This window comes from Triturus cristatus, chromosome 4_2, assembly GCF_964204655.1.
Source record: "Triturus cristatus chromosome 4_2, aTriCri1.1, whole genome shotgun sequence".
Lineage (NCBI taxonomy): Eukaryota > Metazoa > Chordata > Amphibia > Caudata > Salamandridae > Triturus > Triturus cristatus.
The window spans coordinates 153260582-153277439 of NC_140586.1; positions in this window are offsets into that span (position 1 = coordinate 153260582).

Here is a 16858-nt window from a genome sequence, read left to right on the forward strand (position 1 = left end):
CCGCTATTACAGTCATTTCAAAGTGGTTTTCAGGCAGTTTCACAATCCCACATTTTTGCGCTAACAGGTGCAACATCCCCAGCTGATCCATGGTCATTAATCGGTTGAGCTCATCATCTAGGCTTCCATCAGGGTATTTATCATCAGCAAATTAACAGTGCTGACATCATCTTCAGGGAAGGTGAGTGAAAGGAAGGGACAGAACCTTTATTGGTAGTGAGATGATGCAAATACATATGATTAAAACAACAAAATTACACGAGCCAATATGGTCTTTGGAATTTGCATCTATCATCCTCCCAAAACACTTTTCAGCCATGACCAGATCCTATGTCCATCTAAATCTAACCAGTTGTGTGTTTTATGCAATTCTTGAACCCTGGATCTGATGCAATCTATCTGTTCATGGATACTAAGGGAAGCATTGGACTTAGAAATGCTACTCCCACCACCCAAAATTGTACACACACCACCGTTTGCAGCCAGGACAAAATCCAGAGCCATTACATTTTGCAGTACAACAACATTCTAGTCTTCTAACTGATCTGAAATAAGTTCCAAAGCAAGAGTAGTTGCTTTCAATACTTCATGTAAAATTTAGGCAACTGCTTGAATTTCATAGATGATCCGTTCAGTTTCTTTCATAAGAAACAGAAGGGAAAAGAAGTGGGCAATCTTCGAGATGTCTCAGAACATCTTCATTCAGCTAGGAAGTTTGTGGGAGGTGTGCTGCATGACAGGTTCAACACTGGCAGGGTAACAGGCGTCAATAGACAGCCAAGCATATGCCCTATTGCCCCAACTTAAAAGTTTCCAGGTTTCCCATACATTTAGCATCCAGCATGCAATACACCAAGGGCAGTTGGAAATGAACAGAAACAAGCCAACTGGGCAAGATTGTGACGCAAAAATGTACAGCCTTTGAACAGATAAATGGGCTCGGGAATTATGTTGTGGTTGGGACAATGGAAATCTGCATTGATCGAGGGAAGTGGCTCAGTGACATTGTCATATTCCTCAGGAATAAACCCATGTGTGTGCAATTCATTCCATTACTCCTTACAGTCAAAAGGAACTGCAATAAGAGACACACCTCAGTGTATATCTGTGGGCAGATGAGTACAAATCAATAAGAAGAAAGGTGGAAATCCTGGTAGTATTGACCCATCAGGGACAGGAAAGAGTGTTCATGTAATGATGACGTCATAGATGGACATTAGTGAGCAAAGTTCTCTTCAGGGTGCCCACCATACGTTTCTTCAACAGAGTAGCATACTATGTCAAAGATAAGGCGGCTGATGATGAACATGGCAGGCGAGTTTCACTGCTGAATCCTGGGAAGGTGGGCCTGCTAGCTACCGTGCTCGGAGCTGGTAGAGGTGAGAAGAGGAGCTCCCTCCCAAAGTGATGATGGCCGCACAGATGTGAGACTGTAGCCCACACTGGTTTGGTGGAGCGCTGGACAGAGAGTGGTGGGCAGGGCGACTGCTGGAGATTGAGCAGGTGCAGTTGCTTGACAGAATATGACAACAAAAATAAAATATTGTGTCATCAAAACACTGCGGCAAAAATATCAAGGACAATAATATTGAGAAGGTAAGTGCAAATACGTAAGTATAGATCTACTATTTTTAACCCCATGTCTACACACCTTGAAGATATATATATTGTCACAGTACACATATGTGGAGTTAAGCATAGTAAAACTTTGCTTACCCCCAGAAACTTACCTCCACAATAATTGTGACCTCGATATTCTTACTACGATATTTTGTCCACACAATATTTTATCCTTGACATGTTTGTCAATCACCAGAAGGTGCAGGAGAGACAGAGTCCAGAGGCGCGGCTGCACTCTTGCAGTAATCGGAGTGGATCCTGTCAGGAACTCCGTGGCGCTTCACGGAAGTGTTCATAGTCAATATCATCAGGTGGGGCGTCCCTTCCACCGGGACTGCAGGGCAGACTCCTGTTGGAGGACCTTTATGTAGACCCACTGTTAGAATTGGCCCGTTCTGCTGGATTATCTCCAAACATTTTGCCTTCCTCCTGTATTTTGTCTGACCTGTTTTTGGTGGTTTTATGACTCTGGGCACATTACCACAGCTAATCTATGCTACAGTGCATGTTCTCTCGCCTGTAAACTTGGGAAGATTGGTCTACATCTGTTTGGCATATTTAATTTAGCTGTGAGTCCCTTGAATAGTGGCATCCTATATACCCAGGGCCTGTAAATGAAATGCCACTAGCCAGCCTGCAGCGCTGCTTGCGTCACCCACAAAAGTAGCCTTTCAACTCTGTCTCAGGCCTCTGCTGCTGCAGGGCCTTCACCAGGATTGAGGTTGTGGCAAGCTTCAAAGGCCAGAGAACAGAAACAGCAGAGACAGCACATCAGTTGTCTGCAGTACTGCAGGACCACATCATCATTTGGACCCAATTCAACAGTAGCAGGCTAGACTAAAGGGTTGGAAGGTAGTAACATGGGGTGACCCATGACTACTTCGTAAGGACTCAGCATTGCTTTTGTGGATAGAATAGCTGACATTGCCCAGAGTCCCAAAGGCCCTGTGTTGAGTCGCTTAAGGTGGGCTTCAGCACATATTTTGGCTAGTTCGTTTTTGATTGTACAATTGTAGCTTTAACCTTTCTCGAGAATTCAGGATCATAAGCACAGCAGAACTACTGCTTCATCCCTGAATCCTTAGAAACTGCCTGTATGACAGAAGAGATGACATGGGTTCCTCAGTCTCTGGAAAGCCTTAACGGGACACCAAAATGCAGTCTGAAGTCCCTTAGCAGGCTTTTGACCACAGTAATGTGCCCACGTGTGAGCACAGGTACGCTTCAGTTCAGCCATATAACATGCATACGATCAACAATACATAAGAACAGGAGCAGTAATTGGTCATCTGGATAAAGTCCATCTGCAGATGGAAGAAGTATCTGCAAGGAGGTGCAATTTTGACAATAGTGTATGCTAGGCATACAGTACATCAGTGGCACGTGCTGGACAACAGAAGGAAAGAAGGGCGCAAATTAATGGGTTGCCGTCCCTTCCGACATGAGAATGACTATGATAGGACGAGCCTGCCAAGATCGAGGAGGTGAAATTTAACTAATTCTTTAAATGTTTTAGGTCCTCTAAATCAAAGGAACCTTCTTTGGAAAGGACTTCTTCTCATCTTCATTAGTAAGTCCCACCCTCTGTTTTAAAATCTTGATAGGGGGAGGTTTGTGGCGGTGGCGGGGCGGTGGGAAGGACGGACTGTGGTTTTAGTTTCGGTTTATGTCCCGCCGGCCCTGCAGGCCTCCACGTTTGCAGATCTGGGTAGGGCCCTGCTGGATCTCCCGGGGGGAATGCTTGTGGTGGGAGGGGATTTCAACGCTGTTGGCTCCGGCCTGCTGGATAGATACCCGCCCAGAGACACAGGGGGGGCTCAGAAATGGCTTCCAGACTTCCTAGACACGCTTGGTCTGATAGACTGATGGCGGCTCCGGCACCCCACACAGAGCCAATACACGTTCCACTCCGGGGCACATGGTAGCCTTTCCAGGATTGATTACCTGCTTACTCTGGCCGCGCATGCCTCGTTGGTATCCGAGGCGAGGCACATGGCGCGCGGTATATCTGACCACTCGCCAGTGTGGATCCGGCTGGATCTAGGTCGGGAGGGAGGGGGAAGGGTGGCCCCTATCAACCCTTGGTATTTCCGAGACCCCAAGATGCGCAGCGCCCTGGTAAAGAAGGTTAAAAAAAATTTCAAGGACAATCAGGGAACCGTTGACTCGGCAGTGTCGCTGTGGGAAGCTTTTAAGACCGTGCTTCGGGGGGAAGCCCTCTCCCTAGTAGTGGCTGCCAAGAGGCGTAGAGATGGTGAGATTCTGCAGGTGGAGGAGGAGATCGCGGCTCTGGAGGGAGCGATGGAGGAGGAGGTTACAGAGTCCTCACTGCATGAGCTTTGTTTGAAGCAAACTGAGTATAAAGACCTGGTGACGAACGCCGCTAAGACCCTCAGTAGGGAACAGCAGGGCCGACTGTATGATGTTGGTGATAAGGCAGGGAAACTCCTCGCGTGGCTGGACAAAAAAGAACGGGTCAATAGAGTGGTGCCAGAGTTGACGGGAGAGAGGGGAGAGGCGATTGTGGAACCTGAGGGGATTGTAAAGAGCTTCTCGGACTATTTCTGTAAGGTTTATGCCTCTGCGTCGGATAGGCCGCCCGAGGACTCGTGTGACCTCCTCCGTGATATCGAGTTGCCCTGCCTCTCTGCTATAGATAGGGACGATCTAGATGGTGACATAACGGTCGACGAGGTGGCGGGGGCTATCCGCGCGTTAAACTCGGGTAAGGCCTCGGGACCGAACGGCTTGCCGATCGACCTGTACAAGCTGTTCCCGGATAGGGTCACCCCTCACCTGCGCGCCATGTTTTTGGAGGCGCGGGGGGGTGGGGCCCTCCCGTTGGATCAGCGACTGGCGTCGATTGTGGTCATACACAAAGAGGGTAAACCCCGCGATAAGTGCGCCTCATATCGGCCTATTTCACTTCTTAACGCGGAGCCGAAAATTCTGGCTAAACTCCTGGCGACCCGTTTGATTAGGGTACTTGGCGACTTAGTCCACCCGGATCAATCCGGCTTCATCCCGCACCGAAACACAGCGTTGAATCTTAGGCGTCTTCATGGCGTAATCGCCAGGGCGGGCACGTTGCGTGAACCGGCTATTGTGGCGTCTCTTGATGCCACGATGGCCTTTGACACGGTGGAGTGGGCATACTTGTGGGCCGTGCTGGCCAAGTTCGGCTTTGGCCGCGGTTTTGTGAGCTGGGTGAGGTTGCTGTACGAGGGGCCGCTAGCTAGTGTTGTGGTGAATGGTCGGGCGTCGACTCCGTTTCAGCTTGGGAGGGGTACTCGGCAGGGTTGCCCCCTGTCGCCTCTGTTGTTCGCCCTCGCCCTTGAGCCGCTGGCTGCGTGGATACGTTGGCACCCGGATATACGGGGCCTTCGGTGGTTGCCTGAACACGAGGACCGTATTTCGCTCTATGCCGATGATATCCTGTTGTATCTTGCCTCACCTAAGAAGTCACTTATAGTGGTCTGTGACGTACTCACATCTTTTGGTAGGAACTCGGGTCTCGTCATCAATTGGAGCAAATCGTACTTGTATGTTCTTAGTGGCGAGGTTCCACCGATCCCTAGAACATGTTCGATACAGATCGCCCAGCAGGGTTTCGTGTATTTGGGGATCTTTATCTCCATGGACTCTGCTGTGCGCGATGAGAAGAATCTGCTCCCCCCCCTGGCACGCCTGAGGCGCGATGTTGAAGGTTGGCGGAGGCTGCCGCTCTCCCTCGTTGGGCGTGCGGCCCTGTTCAAAATGATGTCTCTCCCCCGCTTTCTCTACGCCTTACAGAATACCTTGGATTGGGTGTCGGCCAAATACTTTCGGGAGGTCGAAGGCCTCCAACGGACGTTGCTGTGGGATGGGCGGCCGCGAATTGCTATTGCAAAGCTGACGCTTCCATGGTACGACGGGGGCATTGCGCTCCCAGACATCCGTCGGTACTATTGGGCCACACAGCTGAGCGCGATCAATCATGGGCTTTATGGCCCTGCCCTCAGCCCTGGGTATGCCATGGACAGGTAGTTGCTGCGTGGTGGTAACTATTACAGGGCGTTGTACTCGCGATCCCTAGACTCGTCCCTCACGGGGCCCACCGGTGTGGCAGTGCGGGTGTGGAAGATGGCAACTGACTCGCTGGGCTGGAAGGATAAGCTCACCCTCGCTACCCCGTTGTTTGAATCGGAGAGATTGGGAAGGCTTTGGCATTCAAAAGGCTTTGATAAGTGGGACCTGATTGGCATCTCCAGGGTGGGTGATGTGCTGCATAAGGGGAAGGTGAAGTCCTTTGAGGAGTTGCAGACTGAGTATGAGCTGGGGCCCTCCGAGTATTTCAGATATATTCAGATGCGACACGCCCTCCGATCAGTCCTCGTGGAGGGTGAGAAGGTGCCTGAGTCCTCTCCCTTGGAGGACCGGGTCCTTGATGGCCATATGCCCGAGAGCACGATCTCGCTCATATATAAGAAACTGATAAACGTCCGGGCGGACATGCTTCTGGGGCTGAGGGACCAGTGGACTAGGGATGGCCTCGAGTTAGATGATGAGGATTGGCAGTCAGCTGTTTCTTCTCCTAAGGAGGTTGCGATCCCGTCGCGTCTGAGGCTGGTGCAGCTTAAAATACTGCACCGAGTGTATGTGACGGGGCCAAGGCTGGTCCACATGGGGTTCTCGGAGGACGGCCTGTGCAGGAGGGGGTGTGGTATGGTGGGTACTTTCCTGCACATCATTTGGGAGTGTGGTGTCATTGTGGAATTCTGGAGGGGAGTCCATGCAGTAATGGGGGAGGTGACAGGCATTGCTCTGCAGCCGGAGGCGCGGTGCTGTCTCCTGAATATCTGGGGGCCCACTGACCTCGATGAGGCGCGGACCCAATGGGTGACCCTGGGTAACATGGTCGCTAAGAGGGATATCGCGCGATTGTGGGGCTCCTCGGGGCCCCTCACACTGACTGCGTGGAAAGAGAACATGGACTGGAGCATGTTTAGGGAGAAGACAGTCTATTGCTCTAGAGGCCGCCCCCGGAAGTGGCACGCCATCTGGGGGCGGTGGAATCAATACAGGGGGGGAATATGTCTTGCCCCTGATCTGGAACCGCCCGAGGAACAGCTTTCCCCCTGACCTTCTTTCCAGCACAGTCTGGTTTATGAACTATTTGGGCCTCTGCTGTCCCCCTCTTCCTCCTTACACTATCTTGTAACTGGTAGATGAGTGGGGTCCGGCCTCCCCTGGGGGCTCTCACCATGGTTTTTAGTGTTCTTGCCTTGCTGGGGTTTGCTGAGCTTTTTGTGTTTGTTTAAAATTGAACCTTTGCACTTCTCTTTGTACTTTACTGGGGACGCATCACTGTTTCTAATTATCGATGCTGCCGAACCTCCGGGTTGTCGGCTGAATAGCTGTGTCCTGATTTTTAAATAAAGGTTTTTCAAAAAAAAAAAAAAAAATCTTGATTTTATAGATTTCTTCAGACGTTAAGTTCCAGTCACTGAGCTAGTCATTTGTGATCCTTCGCATTAGAGTGAGGTGGTATATGTCAGAAGCAAGAGCCCAGAACAGGCTGTGGCCCAATATGAAAAGCATGGGTATAGGCTCTATACGAAATGCAAAATGGGGGTAGAAAAATCAAAGTGGCATAACCTACTACAATGATTTGAAAGAGGTTTTCATGCAGTTCCATACAGCGCAAACCAAAACAGTGGTACGGTGCATTTTCTTCTGGCCTGGTACTAGCAGAGTGAAGCATGCAGCTCATTACGAGACACTCACAGTGCACATGTTGAATTGGCACTACAGCAACACCAAGGAGGTTTGTAAACATGTAACCAGAACTTTGCTAGTTCACCTGACCTTGAAGCATCCTCAGAGTCGAATGCAACTCTTTAAAGACGCTTTCATCATACATATTCTGGTACCAAAGCAAGCATCTCAAGGTGTGCAGGGTGCCACAAGACACTCTCCATGTTCATCAGCTCCTGAAGAAACATCAGAGAGGCATGCTGCATATTTAAACACTGGTAAGATGCATGCTATGTTATGTTAACAATTTTATAAAGTGTGACTGCTACCCTATTGGGTGTCCTGGCGCTGAGAAACATAAGCAGAGAGAGTAACAGGGAGGGAGAAAAGAGGCCAATTTAGACTACTGTGGGGTCATATTTGGGAGTCCTAAGCCATATTATAGGGTAAACTAATTTTTTTAAAAGCCGTGTTTTTAAGACCATTCTTAGTTTGAGAAGAGGGGGTGTGAGCCGTAAATTGACCAGGAGCTTACTGCAAAGCTTCTATGCAATCACTGCGAAGGATTTGTCATCCTGTCAAAACACGTGTGTAGTGAGAAACCACTAGAAAATTAGCTCCAGCATTTTGTAAATTGACTGACCTTCTCCACCAAATAATCAGGGCCACTCAGGTGGATAGCCTCATTGACTAGACAGAGCGATTAAAACATCACCGTTTAGACCTCTGGCAGCCAATGAAGAGCTTTGATTGGTCCGGTCGAAGAAGAAGGTGGACAACCAACACTAACTTGGCAGAAGCATTCTGTATTTTTGTAGTTTCTTCAAAGCCTAAGAAGAGGGAGTTACAATAGTCTAGGCAACTCACGACTGTCGCCTTGATCACCACCAGTAACAACATCTTCCTCAGCTGTTTTAAAAGGAAGAAGCACATGGATACAAGGTGATTAATCTGACCCTCTAACGAGTGCTCTGGGTCCAGGTTTATCTCTAGGTTTTTTACCATTTTTGCAGGTGATGGAAAAGTGGTCCAGGAATTGAACCAAAAGTCTGGTGGCATAAGATCAGATTGACAGGAGTGTCTCACCCACAACACTTCATTTTTAGGTCTCGCTGAGCCAAAGGCTTGAAGAGACATTTTGTATGTGGGATTTTAAAAGTGCTACCCACAGTCTTTTGGCTGGCCTAAACCTTGAGTGCACGATCACATGCACGTGCACAGCTGCTCCCACTCCCCCCTCCCTTCTCTATAGCTTTCTTTCACTTTAGCCGCTTTGACCCTTGCATTACCCCCTCCCTTCTCACCCAGCCCTTTGATGCTCTGCTCGATTACTTTCACTTTCGCCGCTTTGATGTTTGATTTTTATTGCCTTTGTTTATGTGACGGAGATCCATTGCATTTGGCAGAACATTTCTGGGGCCGTATTGCATGAAATACACCAGGTGGCGCTAACGTGTTTTACAGAGCACCATACAGCATTTTGTACTGCGTTAAAAAAAAGACGCTTTAGGAGCGGAAAGGAGCTATCCCTTTTACTTGTATTAAAATGTATTTTTAAAGGTGTCTCAAAGGATCCTGAACATAGTTTATACTAGCATGCTCCAATACTGTCTGTATTTCACTCCTGATTGCACTGGCCTTCCAGGTCCTAAGACTCAGACTCATGATTTTACTGTTATTTCAAAACCAATCTAACATTTGTTTTGTTTTAGGTATTACCTTAGTAAAGCATACCTATGTGATCTTACTCTCCTTCGTCAGTGTTTTTTTATGGATGACAAGATGTTTTCTCATTAGGACTCGCACCACAAGCCTCTTTCATTCCAAACATCTGGAAACGCATTCGTCTCTGTAACTATATAGTAATGGCTTTCAGTTACAGCTGGCGGAAATTATGCTACACACCTATTTATTGCCTTCACCAAACGATTCTGCTTTCACTGGTGTGACCATAACTTGCCAAAATATTTTACTGATGCTTTCGGCAGTGTCTACACTTCTGTCTGATCACTCCTCAAATGACACCTTCCTTAATCCCACCCACAAGCAAGGTAAGCCACTCAATTTTATGCTAATTTCAAACACTTTATCCAAATCTAAACCCATCATCGCTCCATCTGACATCACACATTTCACATGCAAATCAGTTCGCCTCCTTGTAGATCGCTCTCTCATGTACCCATCTGCTGTAGAAAACAGGACCCCACTGCTCTCACTGCTTTCCACGTGATCTTCATAAAGACCTCACTTCAGTCTTGCACTACAGCTCATACAACTGCTTCATTATCCACCTTGTACCAAAGATAGGCCTCAGCCATGAATTACACTTGAAATAAGAGCGCATAACAGTAAATGAGGGCAGCAGTACATAAATGGCAAAAGCCCATATTCACTGCTAACTTCTTGGTTAATAAGCAAGCCCTTCATACACTGCATAATGATCTAGGAGGTGTCAAATCTATCTATTTCCAGGACCTCATTACCTCACCATCCACAAGCGCTCTGTGCAAACCTTCAGCTCTTTACTCTCTCCATCATCTTCAATTATCAGTATTCTATTGTTCATCCTTACCTGCTCATGACTTCACCCTGCTACATCTGCTCCAAGATTAACACTATAATTAGTCCACAGTGCTCAAGTCCTCACTCGCCTGAACCCTGCGCAGTTACATTATTACGATTTAACACAACATCCTCCTAACAAACGTTTCCTCTTATGAAAGTTGATAATCCACCCTGTGCCCCCCCCTGTAACCATTTTGTCCTCCCTTCATCAAATCTTTGCCTCTTTCATCCAACAGTTTCCCCTGCGTTTCCCTTCTCACTGACTGCCTGTCCTGTAACCGACTACTCAACCCTCTCCTGTGTTCGGGACCCTTCATTCCACTATCCTATCCTCTGTTCTTGTCTATGCTCATACTCTTAGATCATTCTGCCTCTCCTTTGATATTGCTGGTCACCCCACACTTTTCTCAATGAGCGCACGGGGCATTAGCTGGGTACCAGCCCTTATGCTCAATAAGCAGCAGCAATCGTTGCAGTTTCACCAAGGTGAGTTTAGTAAAAGTTTATTTTACTACTTTCGATTACTGGTGCCTTTCGCAAACAGAAAAGGTAATGACAATGTATGGCACATTACAAGATGGCATGTTTTAATACTAGGGCTTCTGATTATATGCATAACGTTTGATCTAGCAGACATGATTGAACATATGGTGAGACCCTTAAATGAAGGCTTAGGGCTCAAATCACAAAGGGACTAATATGCAATAAAGTTACGTGTGTCTTCACTCATGGCAGAATCTCCGCACTGCACTCACTGCAGTGCGCTGGACAGAGAGGCTGCCTAGAGTGCAGAGACTCCACACTTGTACCTTTACTACACGTAAGTCCCTTTGCAAATCAAACCCTTAACCTCTACTTCTTTGTGATTTTTAAAATAAAGAGAGGGAAGCATTTATAGTAAAAATGGAAAACTCGTGTCTCTATTTACAATGCAATTATTGGTTGTTTTTAACTTTCAAGAAAATAACACATTTGTTCTTAAACGACATCCATATCTTAAATCACACATTTTATGATTTTGACATTTGGAATTTCATGTCATACCCTTCACTTGTGCCCATTCCCGACTTCTTATACCCTTGTTATCTAGCAGTGCTTTCAACACCACAGGCCATCAAATTCTGGACGGAACGGCCATAAACGGTTTCGCCCATACCTCTATAATCACACTCAAATGATAACAAGCATTGGCATAGCCAATAGGTCTCGCCTTTGGGACCGTTTAAGTGTTTAGTTATCCAGCACAATATCCTTGGTGCAATAACATTAACTGTTGCATGGCTAAACACTTATAAAGTCCCAAAGGCGAGACCTATTGGCTATGCCAATGCTTGTTTTGTTTAGGTTGAATTCAAGTGAGTTCAAATTAACCACTCTGATGCCGCAGCCAAATGCATTGGAGCTCTTTACATGAGCACCAGTAACATCACACTAGGACACATTCATTTTTTGTAGGCACAGGTAGGTTATGTGATTTGCCCAGAATCACAGGATGTTGAGTCGACACCGAGACTGTTGCGTCCAAATAATTATTCCAAGGGCCACACTTACCACTGGCCCGCAATATTATGTAAAATAAGGAGCAGTTGGCAACGTGGAAGGTTCAAACGTTTATTAGCCACCACAGAACTCTATATAGAGGAGCCTCGTCGATCCTCACCCATCAGGTGCGCCGAGGAAGACTGCTGGCTCCTTGACAGTAACACACTTTTATACATTATCAGTACAGCATACAAAACCTTATATGTGGAAAAGTACCAGTTAGTCCTGGCGCCCCTAATGAGCTCATGCCTATTTCTAGTTTCGGTTACACATACAAAGGGTTACTATCTTTACAGAGAAGGTCGAAAGGGTGACTCCCTTCTCGTCCCAGGTCTAGAGGAATTTGCTTGATACTCCCTTTTAGCAGATGTGACCTTGCTTCTCAGCAACTCAGCCTGTTTCCTAATAAATGCAAGAAAAGGGGGAAGCAGAGGGTGTGCGGAAGAGACCACGTGATTCCCAAGCGAAAGAGCCGCAATCCAAGATGGAGGCGGTTCGGTTCTCGGCCCTTTTTGTCGTGCTAAACATAATTGGGGATTTCGAACCGTTTAACACACCGTAACTAATCAGACTATCATTAGATATACTGCGCTAATCATACCATAGTGACTTGAATACCTCAGAACGGCCCTTTTAGCGCAGCATAGCTAATAACGGGGTCAGTCTTCAAAAATACCCTCATCGATCTGCATTAAGTCATGCATCTCCTTCTGAGCCCGTTGGGTATCTATTCTGGTTTGGATGGGCTTGGGCCTAGGGATGGATCGGCGAACCTGAGTAGCGCAATATGCACAGCAAGCAGGCCCGCACTGTAGACAAAGGCAGCAGGTGAAAATGAACCCTACTGCTCCCAAAAGAATCATAAATAACTTCCATCCCCAGGTGGTCACCAAATCCCAAAACCACCCGGACAAAGACCAAGTACCAGTCTCAGTGTGAATTTCAGAGGCTAGCCGATGCAGTTTCTGGATGGCTAAATGAACAGAAGGGGCGGAGTCAGGTATATATACACAACAGGAACTGCCGATGACTCTACAAGCTCCTCCGCGATCAGCTAGGATAACATCTAAAACAAGACGATTTTGAAGGGTCACAAGCCGGGTCGCCTGGAGCTCCACTGTGATATTAGTTAATATTCCTGCAGTAGTATTAACCACCCCTTCCACCACTCTAGATAGCCTCCTAACTTCTTTACTATTGAGGATGGGTCCCCATATGGGCAACACCCCTTTTATGATATCAACGAAGTGTTGGGCTGGAGTGTCAGTCTGGTCAGTGGCGTCATTACTGGCGACTTCAGCTTTCAGGCTCCGCCGATTTAAGGAATGAGACTTATGATAATCAGAAGGAGCTATGTAGACCGGTGGGTAAAGGAAAGATAAGTAACATCGACCTGCCCATCCTCTGGGTAGCCAAGTGTATGCGTTTTCACCGCACACAAAATAAACATTGGGAGGGGTGAGTGTTGGGGGACTACTGAAAGTCTGCAGTTTATAAGTGTAATTACATCTACTATAACCTACGAATAAATGTCCAGTACCCTGCACGCAGAAGGAGGAGGATGTATTCAGTACCGGGACCGGAATGATTTTCTCATCTGAGACATTTCGCTCCTGGAAATACTTGAAATACTCAGTAAAGTTAAAAGTCATGAAATCCAATACTTCATCCCTCAACCAGGTATCATTTTCATGATCAGTGTATACGTTCATGCAGGCGGTAGGATCAAGGGTACCATCCGTTCCCTCAGCATTAGGAGTAAAACCTTGGTGTTTCTCTATATAGGCTAGAATCAAGGCGTAATCCTTCTCTGAGAATCGACGTTCATCTATAGTGTAGTGTTCATATAGCATGGATAACATTTTGAACCAGGCTTCGCAACTACCTAAATAAGATAAGGGCATTGATATGAACATATCTTGCTTATGCATCACTGACGGGAGAAGACCACAGACCCAACAATCAGTAACATTTGTGGAACTATGAGTCTGGTGTAGCATCTCAATGAAGGCATTATGTACATATGTCTGTCGGTGTCTTTCCTTATGAGGGGCAAAGGTCTGGAAATGATGTTCCTTAGGAGCAGGGGTAGACACTATCAAGGTGTGTACAGGATGGCGGAACTCTAGATATATAAACAAACCTAAGCATAGTACAAATGATACAATCAGTATAGAAATGAAAACAATTTTAACACGCAAACTCCATGAGGAGAACATTGGCAAATGCGGGGGAATGGCACGGGGTACTATGGGGCGCCCTTCTTCAGGGATAAAACGAGCAAAAGGGTACATTTTCTCACTAAAAGTCCAATATAATCTCGGGAAAAGGGGCTACAAGCAGTCCGACCTGCCGGAGGGTGCTTCTTTCCTGTGTCCGTATAGAGCCTCACAGGCAGACTCCTATCGTTCAGAGAAACCAAAAAGGTAAAAAGATAAAAACTTCTCGCGTTGGGGTCACACTTGACACAACCCTTGTTGAAAGGAAACTCCACCTGGGCCCCCACCAACCGACCAATGTCTCTATCTTCGTTCTGAACAGAGCTTTACTGAAAGTTCCATGCTCTCAACGAGTTCAGTCCAGTGTTCTACCAATCCTCAGGTCTTTGCCGAGGCCTCCAACTTCACTCGCCAAGGCTAGACCTGGGATTCCCTATTTCCGGGGCCGCAGGTGATATCGATCCCGACCAGGGGTTTCAGGATTCACAAACAAAACGGGCACAGTGGGGTCAGACGAGGAGCTGGGCTCCCGACCAGATGCCTCGCTTTGAGCAATTGGGTGGCCACAAAAAGGGGTTTCCAAGCTCACAGCACTCTCCCCTCGCCCGTCAACCTCTCTGCGGGTGTCCAGGGAAAGTGGTTCTCTAGTGCTGGGTTCGCCCTGAGTTGGCAGGCCTTCCTCCTGGTCAAGCTGCTCCCTGGGCAACGGGAGGGGAACTCGCTTAAGATGGGAGATATGGATCCAGTGCTGCTTCCCCTCGACTTTCACCGCCGTTCGCGTGGCCAGGAGCACCTGGTACGGCCGGGACCAGCGAGGATCCAAACTCGATTTTCGTTGGTAGTTTCGAACCAAGACCCACTGTCCAGGTTCCACGCTGTGTCCAGGACCCTCCGGCAGGGGCTGCAGTACGGCAGATATCTGTTGATGAATGGAATGGAGATCTTTAGTCAAAGCATACAAATAGTCAGTCAACATAGGATGGTCGATGTCCCTGAAGGATTTGGGCCGGGGTACTCCCCACACGTTGGCAGGTCTGCCAAAAATTACTTCATAAGGGGAGATACCGCTCCGGGAATGGGGAGTAGTTCTCACGGACAACAGGGCCAGGGGCAGGAGATCAGGCCATTTTGATCCTGTCGTGTCCTAAAGTTTAGCCAGTTTCAATTTCAGAATCCCATTATATTTCTCAACCAGGCCCGCTGACTGAGGATGTCGGGCTGCGTGAAACTTCTGCTGGATGGACAGACCCTTGCATACATACTTAACTAAGTTAGCATTAAAATGTGTCCCGTTGTCACTCCAAATCAGCCGTGGCAACCCATATCGAGGGAAAAACTCTTTTACCAGAGCTTTCGCGGTTGCCAGGGCAGTATTTTCCTTTGTGGGATACGCCTCCACCCATTTACTAAAAGTACAAATCACCACCAGCACGTATTTCAGATTGTTAACTCGCTCTAGCTGTATGTAATCCATTTGGAGTACTTCAAAAGGCAGGGTGGGTGGCGCAAAATTACCCGCCAAGACGGGAATGCTAACCCCAGGATTATACTGGAGGCAAATCATGCAATGCTGGACCAAGTTCCTAGCTGTCTTATGGATATTAACATTATACCAGACAGGATCCAATGTGGCACAGATGCCCTGAACCCCTACATGTGAAGGTCCGTGTGCCATGGTTACTACCGCATTTACAAATGCGTTTGGCAGTAACCATCTACACCTTTCTGACAAGTCAGTCCAACATCCATTCTCATCAAGCCTCCCCACCTGTTCTTGCCAGTATGTCAGCTCTTCCGGGGTCACCTCCTTTTGTAGCTCTTTCACACTATCTATGGTGTTGTTAAAAACCCCTGCTTCTATCATTCTTGTCACTACAAACATGGAAGTGGTGTCAGACTGGGCTGTTTCTTTGGCGATTCTATCCGCAAAGAAATTTCCCCTCCCCACATCATCAACTATAACCTTGTGTGCACTGCATTTGACTATGGCCAAGGTCGTAGGCAATGTTAATGCAGCCAGTAATCGGTCAACTAATGGTCCATTTTTTATCTTCTCGCCATGAGATGTCAAGAATCCTCTTTCCGCCCATAACCTCCCGAAGCTATGTGCTACACCGAACGCGTACTGGCTATCGGTGTAGACATTTAGCCTTAAGCCTTTCCCCAACTCGCAGGCCCTGAATAATGCAACTAACTCGGCCGCCTGGGCCGACCGGTATGGTATCTTTGCTGCCTCGACTACCGTTTGCAGGGTAGTGATCGCATAAGCCGCAGCTGTCGTACCATCCAGTAATCTAAAACAGGACCCATCAACATACAATTCTCCTTGGGCATCAGATAGTGGGGTGTCAGTTAGATCTATCCGGCCCTTGGTTTCTTCTTCAGTTCGAAAGATACAATCATGTATGTCTTGCCCACCATCTCCCGAAGGGAGGGGTAACAACGTGGCAGGGTTCAAATTAACACATCTTTTGATCGTTATATGAGGTGCAAACAGGGTCAATTCGTACCCTGTAAGACGCGCACTAGTTAAGTGCTGCGTCTGTGTCCTGTTTAATAATACGTCCACAGCATGAGGCACCATCACTGTCAGATCCGTATTCAGGACTAGCCCTTCCGATTGTCTGATTGCTACAGCCACTGCCGCTGCAGCCCTCAGACAACTGGGAAGTGCTCTGGCGACATTGTCCAAAACCGCCGAGAAATATGCACAAGGCCTTTGCTTACCACCAAAGTCTTGTGTCAACACTGAAAGAGAACAACCGTCCACCTCATGCACGTAGAGCACAAAAGGTTTCCGGTAGTCAGGGGTGCCAAGCACAGGAGCAGAGCAAAGAGCAGTTTTCAGAGCGGAAAAAGCAGTCTGGCATTCATCGGTCCAAGGTAAAGGCTCATGCACATCCTTCGTAGTTAGATACAGGAAAGGTTTAGTCAAGAGAGAATAGTTAGCAATCCATTGGCGACAGTAGAAGGTTATACCAAGCAAAGCGCGGACATCACGTTGCGTGCGAGGAACAGGCATGTTAGTTATGGTTGCGATGCGCTCAGAAGTCAGCCGTCTTCCCTCCTTCGACAGGAGATGACCGAGATAGGTCACCTCCGGTCGACAATATTGAAATTTAGAGAGCGACACCTTGTTACCATGAGTGGCCAAATGCCGTAGCAGGGTAACTGTG